The 18299-nt window shown below is 39.7% G+C and overlaps 1 pseudogene; it reads left to right on the forward strand.

Annotated features, from left to right (window-relative positions):
• Positions 1-15446: 15446 nt before the first annotated feature.
• LOC117722615 (glutathione S-transferase P 1 pseudogene) lies at positions 15447-16070 on the forward strand (annotated as a pseudogene).
• The last annotated feature ends 2229 nt before the right edge of the window (positions 16071-18299 follow it).

The raw sequence follows: 18299 nt of genomic DNA on the forward strand, positions 1-18299 counted from the left end.
TATATCTGTTTGCATCAGTTGCTAGACAAAGTCTCTATGATGATAATTGGGCTGGGCACCAAACTATGAGTATGGCAGAATATCATTAGGCATAATTTTTGCAGTTATTATTCATTTTAAATCTAGTATTCCTCATAATTTTTCAAAAAATGAGCAAAATATGGTATTCTTGAAGCAAAATGGCCATGTTGTTTCCTTGTAAGGAAGGAGAATAAATAAATGAACAATATACACTGTAAAGATTGAAACATGCTATTTAATGCAAAGTAGAGTCTGCTTGATGTTAATTGTCAAACCATGACCTGGCTCTAAGACCACCCACAGACAGCTAAAGTGCTCCAGAAGACCTCATCAGAGATGGGGTCAAGACAGAATCCTCTGTAGCAGGCCATAGGTTCTCCATCTTCCTGGGAACCTGAATATGGCCAGGAGCACTGAGGCCACGCCAGTATATTTTAAATAGCTGCAAATTGTGTGTAAGAAGAGCAAAACATTACTATGAAATGACCAAAACTTATTTTGTTGCATTCTATTTGGAGGCAGTAATATCTCTGGACAAATTTCTCTGCCTTTCTAAAAGTTGACCTCATGGTTTCTATCTGTCAGGGATGAGAATACACTAGTCAGACACTGTGAGGCAGCCATGAGAAGTTAATATTTAAATGTACTTTAAGTAGGCCTTTAATAGTATAAGAATAACTTCAATGCAAAACAAAGAAATGGTTTGTATTATACAATGTATATATATATATATATATATATATAGTATATTATATATATATGTATGTATACATGTGTGTGTGTGTGTGTGTCTAGGGGTCAATCATTACATTCAGTGGGATGATTATATTTATATATATATATATATATATATATATATATATATATATATACTGAATTCCTTCATAAAGCTTGGTGTTTCCTACCAGGCTGAAGAATAAAGCTTCAGAGTTTCTGGGAGAAGGAAAAGAGAACATTGAGGGAAAGAGACTATGAGAGATTCCTTTATCCTTTTGTGTCTATAACTACTTCCTTTAGCATTATTTCTGTAATTTTCATTGTAAAGATCTTTAACTTTGTTGAATAAATTTGTTCCTAGGGGATTTCCTTTTGCAGCTATCATTCATAGGATTTTCTTTATGATTTCTTTCTCATCCATCTGATCAATGGCTGAAAATGTAGTTCAGATTATAGAATGCTTACCCAGCATGTACAATGCCCTTGCTTCAGTTACAGAAACTAGGAATAGTGCTGCAGGCTGAAATCTCATGTATCTGATAAGACCACTCATCCCTGTTGGTTCACAGACACTCAGCTAGGCATCATCCATCAACGACAGCTGAACCTACCAAATCTATTAGCATACAACATGTCTTATAAAACATCCAGTAGGCCTTAAAATAATGATTGGGAAACCAAAAGTTATCAGTTTCTCCCTTCAGTTATCCACTTAAAGCTAAGCATGGGGGCTTATTCATGCAATGTTAGTACTTGGAAGTCTGAGTCAGGGGAATTGCTGAGTTCCAGAATACTCTAGGCTACAAGATGAGTCCATGCATATATGTGGGGCTTTTCCCCACATTGAAGAATCATTCCATCAAAAATAATCACAAGAAGTAATTGAACAGGAGGGTTTATTTTCTCCTCTACACCCTGTTTTGGACTGTACTTAATAGAGAAAGATAAAACTTATAACCTCTGCATGATATGAAGATGTCAAAGTAAAATAGCCAGGTTCTAAGAACAACTAAAGGGATGTAGTGCAAAGCAGTTCAGTACTGAGTGACCTGTGAAGAGTTTGAATGTGTCTTGATCATGCAGCATGTGTCACAGGTCCCCTGCCTTTTGTACCTTCTTCTTTGACTCTATAGTTCTATATCAGTCAGATAACTACACTCTTAATTACAAGTCCTCCAAACATGCAGCAAAAGATTTTGGTGAGTGAAAATCAGCTTTGAAAAGGTTGCCTGGGATAAAAGCCACTTCATAGAATTTAAAAAAAAAAAATAAAAAAAAAAAAGTAACTTCTCACTGAAGACTGACTTGTTCTCTTCTTGTGTGACATGTAAAGTGACAACAGCTGGTGTCAATGATCTAGGAAAGGTTTTCAGTTATGGTCATGATAAAGTGAAACCAGGGCATCAACTCTGAATCCTCTTACTGACCAGAGCTTGGCACAGGCTGTCCTATGAGTGGAGCATGTGCCTAAGTGATAAGCATAGTAACTTAAGGATAGCAAGGATGAGTTCCTCAGTTTCTTTGTTTCAATTTCATTCTGATGAACATTTTTATAATGTTTGCATGTGATTTCTTCTTATCAACTCATCACTGATACTTCCTCTCTTGAGTGCAAAGAAATCCATGGTTTCACAAGACCTTAATTTATTGGTATCATAATTCAAGCCCATCCTTCAAAAATAGCAACATTCCATCCCTATATGCTTCCCAGACATACTTCAAGCTGTCCAACATGACTGCTCCAGGAGAAATATTCCTCTTGGAGTTATAAAAATAAATTTTACTTGTATTTTTACTGTTATAAAATTTTGAAAGAAATTTTCCTTCCTACAGTATCATAAATTCTTATTACGTCTTGTCTCCTTGGCTCACAGTGAATTTTAATTTTGGCAAAGGATGCTTTTGTTACACAGCACACTAAAGTTACAATCCAACTCTTCCCAATACTGATTTAAGACTAGGTAATCAATGTTGACTGCTGAGGTGGGGTAGGGAAGGGGTCTACAAATAGAGTATGTAAAGACTGACATTTTCCACTAATTGGAAATGAGGTCAGTACAGCACTATGAAACTAAAAACAACTTCTTTAGCAAAATCTTATATAGCTGGGAGCAGATAGGGATGGTCCCATGGCTCCAACTGTATGTGTAGGGAAGGATGGCCTTGTTGGACATAGGTGGGAGAGGAGATCCTTGGTTCCATGAAGGCTAGACACCGAGTGCGGGGGAATTTGAGGGTGGGGAGGTAGGAGTGGATGAGTAGGTGGGGGCACATCCTCATAGAAGTAGTAGGAGGGGGGATGGGATAAGGAGTTCCTGGGTGGGGGGGTATGGGGTAAGGGAATAACATCTGAAATGTAAATAAAATATCCAATAAAAATACAAAGATAAAAAAAGAAAAAAATCTTATATAGTTTATAATATAACTTCTCCCTTGTTTGTGCAATGTTCATGCACTAAGTGCAATGCCTCTTTTTACAAGTTGGTCCAATCTTACTAGTGAAGCATCCAATGTAAGCACAATAGTAATGCTGGGTTTTCCTTACACTGTGCCTTAGATGCCACACAATATCCACAATGCCCCTAGACAAGGGAAGTTGCCAGTGGCTCCATCTCCTTAAATTAGAAGGTAACCTTATAAACTTCTCAACAGTGTCTTAGCTTGTGCCTACATCTGCAGGGAGAAGTGCACCTTTCCATAGTGTCATCAGTAGCTTTCATCTTTTCCCCTCTTATGGGAACCATAAGTTAGATCTTTGCTCTTCACTTGCTTCACCTAAATAGTTTTGGTGAATTTGCCAGAAAGCTTATTGTTCAGTTTTATGGAAGGGAATCATGAGAAAACACACACATTCCAGTCTGACCAAGATCATAGTAATAAGAACAATGAGAGTGGAGGAGTTAAAATTCCTTTTCAGATTTAAGATCCTCACAATTGTAAATCGACTTGTCCCCGAGCCACAGACACTGTACTTCCTAGCGTTCAGGCCATTCTTTCATGATTACTACTTGGGATTACTACTTCCACCACTACTTCTTATTTCATTTTTATTTGCTGATTCAATAAAAGCTGTGCTCTGATATAAATCATAGAACCTAAAGTTAGGCAGGTAATGCATGCCTACAATCCCAACCCTTGGGTAGAGGAAGGAGAATCAGATGCTCAAGGTTAGCGTTAGCTGCATAGAAAGTGCGAATAACAACATCATCACACACAAATACATGAAGAAACTTTTCTTGAAGAAAATTATGAACAGTATATATATATATATATATATATATATATATATATATATATATATATTTTACCAAAGTCAGCTCTGAGATACCCTTATATGACACTATTCTTGGCTTGCAAAGCACTCCAAGAACTTATTGACTATATACATAACTAAAATTAAACCAAAAAAAGGACCAAAAATGGCATGTTATTAAGCCAACTACTGCAGGAGACAATCAGGATCAACTCTCAGTGGAAAACGCTTTTCAGAATTACTCTGTTGAGGGAACTAAGACTCTAGAGTACTTATACAATAGTTCCTGGGAACCAACAAATGAGAACTGGGAGAAACAGGATTTAAATACCTAGAACTCCAAACTGCATCCAGTGTGGATAGAGTAGCTATCTGGGAAACCAGTAGAAACCCTCAGACTTAACGAAATAGAATCCAGTTGTCAGCATTGGCTGTAGTACACTGAATGGCTGAGATGTCCAACATATGAGAGGAATTTGTAACATACTAGACTGGGAAGTGAGCAAACTAGCCAAGCTGAAGCTGTTTGGACTCCCTTTAAAGCACAGGTTCCTTATGCTCCCATAGGGAAAACTAGTGGAAGATTAACCATGTGACAAGGGAATATTATTGAGAAGCAGCCTCAGGTGACTGCACAAATATAACATCCTTCTCAGAGATGAAGATAAATTTCTTCTGACACTATGAAAAGAATGAAGATTTACTGACATCATATTTGATCTACAAGAATTATGCTTTTAAAACTATGTGAGAATGAGGTTTTATTTGAAACCCTGGATAAACATCAAGAACTATGGTTTATAGGACAAAGATCATTGACACTTTACAATCTTTCATAGTCTGTAAAGAGAATGGACTGCAGAGGCTAACCAAGAACACCAACGAATAGATCTGCAAAGCTCTAATAAAGTAGTAGATATTGGTGCTCTGAATTCCTTGGCTAATCAGAAATTGAACAATTAAATTCTGATAACCTAATAGACTTCATATAAAGTTGAATTAAATCAGTAAATTTAATAATGCCAAGTTACGTGTGTTGGGTTCAAGACTGTAAGAATAATTCACTTTGGGAGAAATTCAGCTGCTGTCTTATGGCTTTCCAATGGGGACACTAAGGACCAGTGGGTTGCTAAGCACATCTGAATCACCTACTGCTATTATTGGGAGAAATGGACACCAGGATTTTTCTTAAAGAAAAAAGAAAAGAAAAGAAAAAGAAAGAAAGAGGGGGGAGAACTTTGTCTTGCTTTGGTTTCCCTCACATTATTAATTAAACAATTTAAGCATGCTTGAAAAATAAACATAAGCTGAGTGATGGTGGTACCTGCCTTTAATTCCAACACCCAGGAGGCAGAGGAGGCAGAGGCAGGTGGTTCTCTGTTAGTGGCCAGCCTGGTCTACAGAGTGAGTGTCAGGATAGCCAGGGCTACATAGAGAAACTATCTCTAAAAACCAAAAGAAAAAGAAAAAAAACAACAACATCAAAGCAAAGTAGGAGAATAGTATAGCCATAGACTAGCCCTAGGCTTGAAGTATTATTTCTCGCTATTTTCCCTTTTCCTCTTGGATACATCAGCTGACAGCTAAAATTGGCCTACAGACTCCTCCCACCTGACTCCTCTCTGACCTAATTCAGGCTCCCTAGTGAGGAAGGCACAGAAGCCAAGCCAGCACTGGACACTTGTGTATGTCTTTGTGTTTCAGTACAAACGATGATACTACAAGAAAGAGCCTGGGGAATAATGTTCCTTTGTTATGGTGTCGCCGCACACCTGCAGGGTCAGTGCAAGCATTGTCTAGGTTTTCTTGTTGATTTTCCTCCCTCCCCCCACCCCCCCACCCCCACCCCCACCCCCGCCTCATGCCAGGCAAGATGAGAAAGTAATTCTTGTTATTGCTTTGTGATTCAATTCACCATCCCTTTCTTACCCTTATAAAAATGCAGGAAAGATTGTACATGCGACTCAGCGCATGCTGGAGAACTCAAGGCAGTTACTAAATTTTGTTTGTTTTACATTTTCTGGCAGATGTTGAATAGGAAAATTCTGGACTGAAATACTAATTGAGTGACTGTGAGATCACTTTAGAAAGTGCTGGTTTCACAATTATGCCATGAAAAGTTTCTTTTGAAAAAAAAGTGTGAAAGTATGCAAAGAATTTTAATGAATTTTAAATTATTTCATAGTACTATTTTTCCCTACATCCTCTCTTCTGGGTTGACCAAATAAAATTATTGCAAGCTAGAACAAAATTATCCGGAAATACATTTCAAAAAAATCTTGAAAACCTTACACATTTATTCCGCTACAAATTCATTATATTGTTCAGACAATGCACTGGTCTGTGTGAGCACATAATTTACTATCGGAAATTCTGCAATTTATGTTGAAGCTTATTGGATGCAACCCAATTATAGCTAATATGCTAAACACAGTGGTAAATAATTATGAATGTGTCATCATGGTACAGTGAAGCATGACAGTGCTCCACAAAGTCACTGGGAGTAGGACACAGGGCACTGTGGGGAATTCCAATGGGATTACCCAGAAAAAATTTCCTGATATCATCAGCAGTCAAACATTAAACTCACTTTACCTAACAGTCGTCAGTTGTAGTGTAATCCATTTGTAGATTCTAAACAATTTCCTTGTGAGTTTATCTCTGTGCTATAAATTACTGGCCTCTCAGAGGTATTGAAAATGAATAGTTGTCTGGTTTTGGTGGTTTGTGAGAGGCATTGAGAAATACAGTCTTCCCATCTGGCAAGTATAGCAACTGTTATACAGAGCATTTTATAAGCAACATAACATCAAACATTATAGGATTTTATAAACAATATAACATCTATCTGTCTCTCTGTTGAATTAACTCGGCCAGGCATGGTACACTTTAATTCTACCACTTGGGAGGTAACAGCAGGTAGATGTCCATGAGTTTGAGACCAGCCTAATCTACATAGAGAGTTCAAGGACAGCTAGGGATACCTAGTGAGAACCTGTCTCAAACAAACAAACAACAACAACAAGACCTGTTGGAGAAACCCTAGGCCTTAGTTACATCTGGATCACAGATGTGACAGAAATCAGATTTTAACAGCATTCAAGACCAAATGTTTCTTTGCTTGTATGGACATTTCTAGCACACATGTCTCTAATTCTGCATTCACATTTTGTAAAGGAAATAGCAATTATTTGATTTTGTTACATGAATCAATATGTAAGGCAGCACTTGGAGTTATTCTGTGCCATTCTACAAATGGGAATCCATTTGATGTAGATTAGTGGGGCAGCCTTGCACAAGCTTGGTATGACCCTGAGCAAAGTTTATAGGGGAGCCCTTGTGGTTAGTGCTCTGTTCCTTTGAACAAGATGCTTAACCTTTCTAAAATGTTTTTAATGAATAAAAGGTTTAAGGGGATCATTAGACATTGCTTTGTAAAAGCGTGCAGTGTACCAAAAGCATATAATACACTACATGTGAAGAATAAGAATCTAAATAAGTAATGTACACATACACACACACACACACACACATACACACACACTCAGAGGAGGGGGTACACCCTGACAGTAAGCATTTTTGCATTTGGTAAAGTAGGAAATGGCATAGATAGTGTAAAAAGGAGGCGCTGTGGCATATACTTAATGCACAGGTGATGAGAGAGCTCGTTCGAAGACTGCAGAGTAAACTTTCAGGAAAAGGGAACAAGAATCCTTTCAAGTGTAAGATCTTAATTTAATATTTAAAAGATTTAAAGTCTTCGCTAGGCAAGGGCTGGGAGACTTGAGTTTGAGCTCTAAACATGCTGTATTGATGGGACCTAAAAGGGAAGCTCCTGTGTCTTAGGGTTTTACTACTGTGAACAGACACCATTACCAAGACAACCTTATAAGGACAACATGTAATTGGGGCTGGCTTACAGGTTCAGAGGTTCAGTCCATTATCATCAAGGCCAGAACATGGCAGCTTCCAGGAAAGCATGATACAGGAGGAGCTGAGAGTTCTACATCTTCATCTGAAGGCTGCTAGCAGAATACTGACTTCCAGGCAGCTAGGATGAGTGTCTTAAGCCCATGCCCACAGAGATTGACCCATTCCAACATGGCCACTCCTCCTAATAGTGCCACTTCCTGGGCCAAGCATATACAAAACATCACACACCTGTAATCATGGCAATTACAGTGAAAAAGACTGACAGGTAAATGATGGAGACAGTTGAAATTAACAAACTTCCCAGTTCTCCTGCTAGTTTGCAGACACAGTTGTTTTAATACCCCATTTAAGTGGTTTTCCCACTGTGTCGTATCCTTTGCCCCACCACCATCCAGTGTGCAAAACAGATGAATACTTCACTGACTTTATGTTGATATCTTAAGAACCAGAGAGAGACCATGTTAGGACAGGTGAAGAGATCCTCAGAAGATCCAATTACCAGCACATTCAATGAAGAGTTAGTTAGGTGTTACCAAAGAGACCAGAGGAGCCTGGGAGTTGAAATACAGCATGATCTTTACAAAATGATGTGAAAGTGATCTATAAAATTTTTCAGCAATTGCTAAAAGGAGATTGCATTTCTGCTGTTTATATTAAGGTAAGACCCATTGACTCATTGTAGAATATATAAACAAAAAAAAAGGAGGAAGAGGAGGAGGAAGAGGAGGAAAAAGGAGAAAAGAAGGAGGGAGAGAGGGAGAGGGGAAGAGAAGAAACCCCCAAATTTCAGAAGAATTTGAGGGCATTCCAGTTGTAGGAAGTGTCAGTAAATTCAGATTTTAATTTTAAAAATTACAATGTAGTCCAAAAACAAGAAATGGAAGAAACTTCTGAATTTGGTTATTGAAAAGGCTTCACTGGTGTTTAGCCAAACATTGCTTTGAAAATGAAAAGGTTCTACTGGATTGTAATTACATTGAAGGCACCAGCACCCACAAACCAGGCATCAGAGCATTATTTCTTCCCATCCAGAGCATGGCTTCTTCTGCATCACAATACTTCGAGGCTCAAGGAGGCTGAAGAACTTGAGTAGGTCATTTGTGGCAGAGCTAATTAAAAAGCTGTTCTCTTTGACAATAGTCTCCCCAAAAACCAGGTTCTTCCCCCAGATAACTACCCACTTCTCCAAGTTAGGAATTCAAGATTAGTTGTGTCCAACACTCAAAAATGTCCAGACATATCCATCCAGGATAGTTGCTCTAGAGGACAATAAAAATGAAATGTTATCCATGCAGAACAACTTTTCCAGAAGCTGCCAATATCAGTGATTTATGTGGTGTAACAAATTCCCCAACTTCACAATCATTATCAAAGACATTAGAAAATATTTCATGTCTGAATCACACACAGAAAAGAGTTTATCTATTGGCTACTGATTAAAGGCCCCATACCCTACAAAATCTTTATATAGATTACATAATTTAAAGCTTAAGAATTCCCATGAGGTCAATATCCTTACAATAGTCATTGGAGGACACTGGGGCTTAGAGTATTATATAAATGCTCAAAGTCATGGAGCTAATAAAGGTAAAAATTCAATCTAGTTCACTCAGAGGAAGCATTTACTCTTCCCTAAAGTACTGTCATCTATCCCCACAAAAACTTGTGTAGGTGTTGAGCAAATAGTCTAAACCCAATCTTTTTATTCACTATGGCCCAATCTCCCCCAAATGGAAGAGAAATAGAATTTTGTAGATATTTGGAAAAATAGACAAATAAATAAATAACAAGAGGGACTCTAGGGCTTCTTGACTGAGCTTTCTACCTCCTTCATTCCCTAGCTCCCTAGTTGCCAGGACTGAAGTTCAGGACCAGAAGACCAGAAATAGGAAATCTTACCATTGGGCACCTACTCACAGTCATGCAGGTTAAGTGAACTATAACTGCAGGACTCAATCCTGCACAGAAGTTAACCTATATCCCTGCAGATGCAAACAGCACATTATACCTTCAGGATTACCGACATTGAGGGTGTCTTTTTTGCTTTGTATTGTTTTTGGAGAAAGTCTCCACAAACTCCCATTAGAAGATTTTATGAATGAAATTGCTGGTCGATCGAATCATGATTCTACATATCCTGATACAACAATAGTTTTAATTCTTGATATTGACTTGCTCATAGAGATATACTTTCCTTTTTCCACACAGAGTCTTAACTATATGATTCCTGAGTCCACTATCAATCTTGTCAAGGCTATAAATGATGTGATTGCCTCAAGATAGAAAAAAAAATCCCTATGGAGTTGCCCATTCACCTCTAACTGGAATGCCCTTTTGTACAAGGTTTTGATTATGAAGTCTCCTTATGATATTTAGCAAGAACGCATTGAGCTTTTGTTGCAAGCACATTTTTCTACATTTATGATATAAATCAAAGAGAAAGGGTGCATCATCCCAGGCCTGGTGGATCAAGGAGCCTGCCACTTTCAATTAAGGATTTGTCAGCATTGTTAAAGCTCTTTCTGTCTGTAGAGGTTCTGTGCTTGATGGGTTGGGTATGAATGCGAATGTTGGATATGATATCCCTAACCAACCTTCCAAACATAACAACCTTTATCCAGAGCCCTTGGTATTCCACAGGTTTCTTAGCATATTGTAATCTACATACAGAGGGAAAGAGACAGAGGTACTCCTTGACTTTCTGAAAGCTTTCTGTTCTGCCTTTACAAAGAAAGGCAGGGAAACCATTCAGTAGCCTACATTACTGTATCAGTATGTGTGGATGAGAATTCTCAGAACAAGGCTGTCAACACAGGCTGTTTAGCTGGTTAAAACCTCCATGACTGTGGAGATAGTGGATTGTCCAGAGTCTAATTACAATTTCGTTCAGGCAAGCCTTAGCCCCTAAAAAAGGCATTCCTTGCCACCTCTGTGTCAGACCTTACAACCTGGTAAACAAATTTAAAACAACAACAATAATAACAACAAAGCCCTTTGGAATGCATTTACTTAATAAAACCTTATTCTCTACCAATCAAAAAGTTAAAAATGCTAGCAGATAACATTTGAGGTCTCTGCCTGGCTGTAATTCACCTGTGATACTTCCACAAACGCGTTTTATAAAGGCCTTGGTGTATAATTTATTTTGATCTGTCACCACAAAAAAACTCCATGAAACTGCTTCCACATGGCAGCAGTAGGACCTGGCATAACCAACACCCTTGTCCCCCTGCTCACTATCACACCAATTTGGGCACATCAAGATATATGAGGTTCATACCCTGCGGCCAATGTAGAGACTTTTCTCAAAGACCCCAAGGTTAGTAGATGTGTTCTTAAGAATGCTAAAACAATCAGGCTAATGTCAGTGCTGTTTGCAAGGTCACAAAGACCTTCAATTTACAACGTAAGTCTATAGCCATGGAGCCCATCCTTACCTTCATGCTAGAATAAACATATGAGCCAGCTGTATGGAGAAGACAATGACAATTTAGGAATGGTCAAGTAGCCAGGAGCAGGGAGCTGGTGAGAGAGGAGAAGCACCCTCCTGACTTAGAACAGTCACATTTTTTGCATATTTGAGGACCATTGTTAAGTAACCTTAGGTTAGCTGCATTCAGGGATACAAGTACTAATAAGTACTTGTAAGTACTAATAAGTACTAATAAGGCATATACCAGACTCACTATTTTTATTATTCAAAAGTAATTAAAATTTGTTGTATGTGATTTTATTGGCCCTCGTATTATTAAATAACTATATTTTCTACTTTTGTTAGGAACTGAGTGAACTATCCAAAGCACATGCCATTACAGTGTCATTTTACAAGCTATGTTAACTAATGTTTACTATTGACTAATCTCTTTAAATTACTATAGCAACAAGAAAATTTAAAAGATAGTCCTCAGCAAATTGAATTAATTTTCTACGTAAGTGAAACAATTTTTATTGGTTATTTTATTTATTTACATCTCAAATGTTATCCCCCTTCTCGGTTTGTTTCCCCTCCACAAACCCCCTATCCCATCTCCCCTCCCCCTGCTTCTATGAGGGTTCTCCCCACCCACCCACTTCTGCCTCAGTGCCCTAGTATTCCCCTATGCTGGGACATCAAGCCATCACAGGATCAAGGGCCTCCCCTCCCTTTGATACCAGATAAGGCCATCCTCTGCTACATATGCAATTGGAGCCATGGGTCCCTCCATGGGTACTCTTTTGTTGGTGGTTTAGTCCCTGGGAGTTCTGGGGAGTCTGGTTGGTTGATATTGTTGTTCTTCCTATGGGGTTGTAAACCCCTTCGGCTCCTTCAGTTTTTCCCCTAGCTCTTCCATTGGGGTCCCCATGCTCAGCCCAATGGTTGGCTGCAAGCATTCACATCTGTATTGGTCAGGTTCTGGCAGAGCCTCTCAGAGGACAGCTATACCAGGCTCCTGTCAACAAGTGCTTCTTGGCATCAGCAATAGTGTCTGAGTTTGGTGTCTGCAGATGGGATGCATCCCTAAGTGGGGCAGTCTCTGGAGTCTTCAATCTCTGCTCCACTCTTTCTCCCTGTATTTCCTTTAGACGGGAGCAATACTGGGTTAATATTTTTGAGATGCATGGTATGTACTCACTGATAAGTTGATATTAGGAAAAAAATCTCAAAATACTTACGATACAACTCACACAGACCATATGATGCTCAAGAAGAAGGAAGACCAAAGTATGGATGCTTCAGTCCTACTTAGTTAGCAGGGAGAACAAAATAATCATGGGAGATAGAGGGAGGGAGGGACTTGGGAGGGAGAATGGAGGAGGAGGGAAAAGGGGGACAGGATTAGGTGTGGGAGGAGATGATGGAGATGTACAGAGGGTCAGGAAATTGAATGGAGGTGTGTATCAGTGGGGGATGAGGAACTAGGGATAGCCACTAAAAAGTCTCAGATGCCAGGAAAATAAGAGGCTCCCAGGACCCAACGGGATGATGTTAGCTGAAATACCCAACAAAGGGGAGAGAGAACCTGTAGAGACCATATCCAGAGGTTAGGCACAGCTCCCCGTTGAGAAATAATTATTTTTGTAAAAGATATTGTCAATGGCTGTTTTGAAAATACAACTTTAAGATATTTTATTGAAGTAAAATTATTTGAACAATTATCATTCAGATTAGATGGATGAATATCTAAAACGTTTTTATGTAACTCAATAAAAAATATAATAAGAAACATAGACAAGAGCAAAGCTTTGGTGAAAAACCTTCCAGACTTCTTGGTGGTGGTGGTGGTGGTGGTGGTGGTGGTGGTGGTGGTGGTGGTGGTGGTGGTGGAGGCGGCGGCGGTGGTGTGAGTGTGTGTGTGTGTGTGTGTGTGTGTGTGTGTGTGTGTTCATTATGCATAGTGCATATGCGTTCTCATGTGCATGAACACATGCCTGTATAGGAATATGAAGGCCCTCTGAGAACATCAGGACTTTTTGTCTCTCAGTCTTCACCTTGTTCCCTTGAGACAGGATCTCTCATTGAACCTGGAGCTGGGCTGTCTGTCTATCGAGGCCCAGCATTTCTGTCTCTGCCCTCAGCATGCTGGGGCTGTAGATGTGCAGCCATGCCCACGTTTTTTGTCTGGTTGCCAAGGGGATCTGAACTCAGGTCTTTATGCTTTCACAGTGAGAGGACTCACTCACAGAGTTTTATTTCTTGCTGTAAATACACTATCTCTAAAATCACAATTTATTAAGACTTATTCATCTTGAAGGTGTAGACACGGTGCAAAAATGCCATAGAAATAGTGAAAAGAATTTCAAATGTACCTTAAGAAACTAGAGTCCACTCTCTTAATTTCTCAGCATAGAAAATACATTGCAATTGGGGGGGGGGGGGCGGGTTATATGTGATTGTTTGGTAATTCAATGTGATCAATTTATATTCCAAGATACCTCGTAGCAATAGAAACATGAAAAGAAGACATCAGTCACATTTAATACTATCTCTTAGGCCATAATTGCTTGAGTAATAATTACAGTTCATCTTGTTCTCCTATAAAAATATAATGAATGACACTTCTTTATAATTGACTTGACAGCATAAAAATAACATTTACTCGAGTTTGGGGTTTATGTGTCAGAGTTGCGTGTGGAATTAAGGTTTCAATGTCAAATATAATCTGCCCCCTTGATGAAAATGTCTTCAATCTGCAATCCAAGTACCGCTTCTTTAATTTACCTTTGTAGAAGTCAAAATAATAGGTATCTCAATCAACTCAAATACCTCTCGCTTGCCTATATTTACCTCTGTGCTCAAAAAAATTGACTAGTCACTAGTGTCCCCGGATGTATTGAGAAGAGTTCTGTTCTCATTAACATGAGGGATGGGGCTGGAGGAGTAGATTTTTTTAAAGAAATATGAAATAATAAGGAAGTGATGTGTTGTAAATGTTAATTAAGACAGGAATAGAAAGACTGATGTTCAAGGCAATTTTGCTTGTGTACCTATTTTCTCTGTAAAGTGGGATATAGTATCCTTGTCTGAGTCCTGAAAAGATAGGTTAGGCAGGCAATAGTTCCACTTACACAGAGGAATGGAAATATGGAATGTTACAGTGAGGGAAAACTCAAGTGACCACACCATAAATAAGGTAACAGGATGGCAAGATCACTTGAATTCTCCACAATGGCAAAACAGGCTTGGGGAATTTGGATTAGGATAGAGTGGAAAGTGTAAGAATACAAATCAAATCGTATTTCTCCACCACAGAATTGGCTGTTCCTATGTATTAGAAAAAAAATAAGTGTGCATTTAAGGAAGAACAGAGACTCCCAGAATGTAGTAAATTCACATAGAAATATGTGTAAGAAAGGAAAAGACCAAGCTAGAAGGTACAAGAGCTTGTAGAAATTTGTTGTCCCTGTACTGATTTGGACAGCTTAAAGCATTAACATCAGAAATTATTAACACATCATTTTAAGGTTTTTCTTAACATTCGTTTGTATTTGTATTTCTTTGTATAATGTAGATTAGCTCACATGATCCTGGGCTTTCATTCTTCTACGTCAACAGTCCTCAACCTGTGGGTCAACCTGTGGGTTGCTACCCTTTTGGGGGTCAAAGGACCCTTTTCACAGAGGTCTCCTAAGACCATCAGAAATAACCGATATGTTCATTATGATTCATAAAAGTAGCAAAAGTACAGTTATGAAGTAGCAACAAAAAATAATTGTATGGTTGGAGATTACCACAACCTCAGGAACTGTATCAAAGTTTTGCAGCATTTGAAAGGTTGAGAATCACTGTCCTAGGCAGTATATAGACTAACATATCACATCCTGCCAAGGACTGGGTGTGTCCCAGCCACATGTAACTTTCAATCTTAAAACAAAAACATCCTTGATCAAACTGGCACTAATGTGGAACTTTTGCATGCGACCACAGAGCTGTGGATGTGTGGTCCTGTCATGTCTAGAAGATACTGTTTCAATTTATATCCACACTTGAGGTACCTTGCTTTCTAAGCAGCACTGAATCTGCACCTCCGTCTACGCAGCAGCCATGAAGCCATACACCATTGTCTACTTCCCAGTTCAAGGGCAGTGTGAGACATGCGTGTGTTGCTAGCTGACCAGGGCCAGAGCTGGAAGGAGGATGTGGTTACCATAGATACCTGGATGCAAGGCTTGCTCAAGCCCACTTGTCTGTATGGGCAGCTCCTCAAATTTGAGAAGTTTGAGGATGGAGACCTCACCCTTTACCAATCTAATGCCATCTTGAGGCACCTGGGCTTTATGGGAAAGACCAGAGGGAGGCCACCAGGTGGATATGGTGAATGATGGGGTGGACCTTCGCTGCAAATATGGCACCCTCATCTACACCAACTATGAGAATGGTAAGGATGACTATGTGAAGGCCCTGCCTGGGCATCTGAAGCCTTTTGAGACCCTGCTGTCCTAGAACCAGAGAGGCAAAGCTTTCATCGTGGGTGACCAGATCTCCTTTGCTGATTACAACTTGCTGGACCTGCTGCTGATCCACCACATCCTGGCCCCTGGCTGCCTGGACAGCTTCCCCCTTCTCTCTGTCTGTGTGGATCGCCTCAGTGCCCAGCCCAAGATCGAGGCCTTTCTGTCCTCCCCCGACCATGTGAGCCATCCCATCAATGGCAATGGCAAACAGTAGTGGACTGAAGAGACAAGAGCGTCTTGTCTCCCTTTTCCCAGGACTAATAAAGTTTGTAAGACAGAAAAGAAGGAAAAGGAAGGGGAGGGGGAGGGGGAGGGGGAGGGGGAGGGGGAGGGGCAGGGGGAGGGGCAGGGGCGGGGGGCGGGGGGGCAGGGGCGGGGGAGGGGCAGGGGAGGGGAGGGGGAGGGGCAGGGGAAGGGGAGGGGAGGGGGAGGGCAGGGGAGGGGGAGGGGCAGGGGGAGGGGCAGGGGCAGGAGCAGGAGCAGGAAGAAGAAGATACTGTTTAACTGTATTGCTGTCCCACCCCCCAACCCCAATCACTCACACACACACACACACACACACACACACACACACACACTTCTGGCTCTTAAAGTCTTCCTATTCCCTCTTCCAAGATAGTCCCTGAACCTGTGTGTAGGTGTCATACAGTTTCCTGTTTATAGCAGAGTCTCTGCAGAGTCTCATTCTCTGCACTTTGATGAGCTGTGAATTTGTGTGTTGACCTTCATCTACAGCAGAAAGTTCTCTAGTGAGGTGTGCCAGCTGCCTGCACTAAGCTTTGAGTGATTCTTGATTTTATTTTTATGGTTTTTTTTTACTGGTTGATATCAATGATCAAATATAATTCAAAATAGTGGTGAACAGTATGTTAATAATCTATATTTTGGATTCATACATTAAACATTTTAAAACTGAATACAGAGTGGAACTTTTATTATTAACTATAAGTACATTTTAGTAAAAGTTTAAGAGTAAGAAACAAATGGAAGAAAAGAGGACATTTCAATTATGCTCTTTTGGGAAATATTCATAAGGTAATACTGATTATGGCTTAGATAATCACCTTAATTGCCAAGGCACTTGACTAGAACTTTCTACATATTTTTAAATAATATTTAAATTTTAATTGTTCTTGAAATGCTCCCCCCAACTGATAGTCACTAATTTGAAAATTCTGCAGACACATATTTACCAAAGTCAATGTTAAGACATATGAATAAACATGAGTTTGAATCTGGCTTGCTTGAGATTGCTCTTGGCTCCTCTACTTCCAAATCATCTAGTCACAATCTCTGCACTCACAATAAAGCTCTGACCTTTAAAGACCCATCCCACTTGATCCCTGATACGTGAAGATTTCCCCTGGAACCTGAGAGCTGCAGTATTGCTAAAGGTTAATTAGGCAATGGAACCAGGTACAGTTGAAGGGAATATAACTTCAAAACTCTAGTAAAAACTATTATAAATTCTTGCCACGAATCCAAAAATGTCTGGAATTCAGATACTAAACAGCCTAGTGAACTGACTGACATAAGCAGAACTCAGTGTCAAAAACTGACTTCTAATCCTCGTGATCTGTCATAAATTAACTTTTTTGGTCTGGGAGACAATTTTCAGCCTTTCTAGTGGTTCTTAATAGCTGTCTCATCATGAACTGAACCCTGGGATTCATAAAGTTTTGCATTCAGTGTTCTATAAAATTACAGATAACCTTAAAGGGGGAAGTGTTCACAATATAACCAAAGGAATGTTTACTATGTTATAGTATGTTATCACATGTATTCTTTCATCCTAGCTTGTCTTCTGATTGACCTTGTGTGAATTAATTGATAACTAATTTTGAGCCCTAAATGGAACATTTATATTACACCACCCTCCTCCCAAGGCTCAGGCATCCTAATGGAGAGGGATGGAAAGAGCAGAAGAACCAGAGGCAGTGGATGACTACAAGGAAACAGTGTCCTCTGGACAGCAGGGCAGCTGCACGTGTGACCTCACAGCAGTTGCTGCAGCGTGCTTAAAACCGTGCAATCCAGGCCAGACCAAATCCCATCAGGGAGATGGGAACTGAGCATGAAATTCCATCCCTGGCCATGATGCTTTTGGCAATTTTTAGCTTCTAGTGAAAAGGCGAGGTGGAGGAAGACAGGGAGAGAGAGAGAGAGAGAGAGAGAGAGAGAGAGAGAGAGAGAGAGAGAGAGAAACAGAGACAGAGACAAAGAGACAGACACACACACACACAGAGAAAGAAAGAGAGAGACCTACCTCTGATAAATCAGTGGAAGACCACACATGCAAGAATATTTGAGCAGCTCAAATTGGTCTTGATGGATTTTAACAAGGAGGTGAATCTAAAAAGTTGGAGGAAGGGACTGAATAGGATCAAACGATGTTGTAAAAAAAAAAAGTTCAAAGAATTAAGATGTTAAAAAAATAAAATAA

This window comes from Arvicanthis niloticus, chromosome 17, assembly GCF_011762505.2.
Source record: "Arvicanthis niloticus isolate mArvNil1 chromosome 17, mArvNil1.pat.X, whole genome shotgun sequence".
Lineage (NCBI taxonomy): Eukaryota > Metazoa > Chordata > Mammalia > Rodentia > Muridae > Arvicanthis > Arvicanthis niloticus.